Source organism: Arachis ipaensis, chromosome B04 (genome assembly GCF_000816755.2).
Source record: "Arachis ipaensis cultivar K30076 chromosome B04, Araip1.1, whole genome shotgun sequence".
Taxonomy (NCBI): Eukaryota; Viridiplantae; Streptophyta; class Magnoliopsida; order Fabales; family Fabaceae; genus Arachis; species Arachis ipaensis.
In genome coordinates this window covers 10,858,474-10,860,961 of record NC_029788.2, presented here as the reverse complement: position 1 = coordinate 10,860,961, position 2,488 = coordinate 10,858,474, and positions in this window count along the sequence as shown.

Here is a 2,488-nt window from a genome sequence, read left to right as displayed (position 1 = left end):
CGGAATGACTCGATCCTAAACCGTAACCACAAGTTGAGTTATTACTTATTAGCTAAAATTGACTTCTCCCAAAATAGGTTATTAATTATTATGCAACCCTAGTGCTTCCAGCTTTAAATGATGGTTTACCTTATTAGATTTTTTTTTTCTAAAAACTTTTTTTTTTAATTTCTACAATATTCTTGATCTATTATAAATTAAAATTTTATTGAACAATTTACTATTAACTAATGAATTAGTATAGAATTCAAATATCTAATACTTATTTAAACGAATTAATAAAATGGAGATACTACACATCCATGTAACCAAGTTGGCCCAACAAAAAAAAAAAAAACCCAATACCATTAAATGAAACGTGAAATACACGCGCCCAACACACAGGAAATCGTTCTTACTCCTCCTCCACGCTTTTTCTTCTTCTCCCGCGCTTCTTCTTCTTCTTCTTCTTCTTCTTCTCATGCTCGTTTACGCACGAAGCGTCTTCTTCTTCTTCGCCTTCTTCTTCGCGTTCCTCCTTCTCCTCCTTTTTCGCGTTCCTTCTTTTTCACGTGTTCTTTCCTTATCGTCATTCTTTTATTGTTGTTGCTGCTGTATTTTTTTGTCTTTTCTTCTTTCTCTCTCTGGTGAAGAAGCAGTAGAGTTTTGAATAGTGTAGAATGAACCGAACACAGTACTCATGGTGAACCAAACATAGTACTCATGGTGAACCGAACACAATACAATTGTATAGTATTGAGCGAACGAAACATAATCCATTATATAAAATCAAATTCAAACAGTTTTTTGCAGAATAAACCAAACACAGTACTCATGGTGAACTGAACATAGTATTCATGGTGAAACAATTGTATAGTATTGAGTGAACGAAACATAATCCATTATATAAAATCAAATTCAAATAATTCTGCCTACAATTTACATATTACCAACTCAATTCAATTCAATTCAGTAAACCTCCGTCCATTTAATTCAATTAAAATTAGCAATTGCATTCCATTCAATTCGATTCAAAATTGAATAATCCAAACTTTGTCAGTTTGATTCGTTTCAGAAGAGTAATCCAAATCGCTCTCCTATTTACCAAAAAATTATGAACCCCTAAACACTGAACCCTAAACCCTAAACACTAAAAACAGAACCTTGAACGCTGAACTCTAAACCCATAAACCCTAAATCCCTAAAACTCTAAAACCTAAACCCTAAATCCTACACCCTAAAACCTAAACCCTAAACCCTAAACCCTGAACCCGAACCCTGAACTCTGAACTCTGAACCCTGAACGCTAAACCCTAAACCCTAAACCCTACCGTAAACCTTAAACCCCTAAAACCCTGAACCCTGACCCCTAAACCCTAAACCCTCAACCATGAACATGGTGAACTGAAATTAATACCCGGGGCGAACCAAAAGTTTGAAATACACTGAACCCCTGTATACTGAACTCTGAACCCATAAACCCTAAACCCTAAAATCCTAAACCCTGAAACCCTAGCGTCATTCTTTTGTTGTTGTTGATGCTGTATCTTTTTGTCTTTTCCTCCTTCTCTCTCTGGTGAAGAAGCAGTAGAAGGTGAGGAAGAAGAGTTTTGAATAGTGCAGAATGAATCGAACACAGTACTCATGGTGAACCAAACACAGTACTCATGGTGAACCGAATATAGTACTCATAGTGAAGCGAACACAATACAATTGTATAGTACTGAGTGAACTAAACATAATCCATTATATAAAATCAAATTCAAACAGCTTTTTGCAAAATGAACCGAACACAGTACTCATGGTGAATCGAACACAGTACTCATGGTGAAACAATTGTATAGTACTGAGTAATGAAACATAATCCATTATATAAAATCAAATTCAAATAACTCTGCCTACAATTTACATATTATCAATTCAATTCAGTACGCATCCGTCCATTTAATTCAATTCAATTTAGCAATTGTATTCCATTCAATTCGATTCAAAATTGAATAATCCAAACTTTGTCAGTTTGATTCATTTCAGAAGAGTAATCCAAATCGCTCTCCTGATTTGAAGTTGAGTCATTTATTGTTTCGATTCAGAAGTGCAGATCGAAGAAGAAAACGAAGAAGAATAGGAAGAAGATAAATGCAACCAAATCGAAATAAGAAAACGAGAAGATGAACGCGACTAGAGGAGAACGACGCAGGCAATGCAGATCAATAAAGAAGAACGCGAACAGAGAAGGAGGAGGAGGAGGAGGAGGAGGAGGAGATTTACATTGCAGCAAAAGATTTACGTTGAGCAAAACTTTAGGTTGCAGCACGTTATATGTAGCGCGTGTATGACAAACGAGTAAGGGGTGAGGGACGCGCGTGTGGAGGAAATTACTTGGTTATGTAAAAAATACATGGATGAAGAGTTTTTTCATTAATAAAATTGACTATTAAACTAACTCAAATTTTATTTTTTCAAAGGTTTAAATTTTATTAATTAAATTTTTTTTAATTTAATACATAGC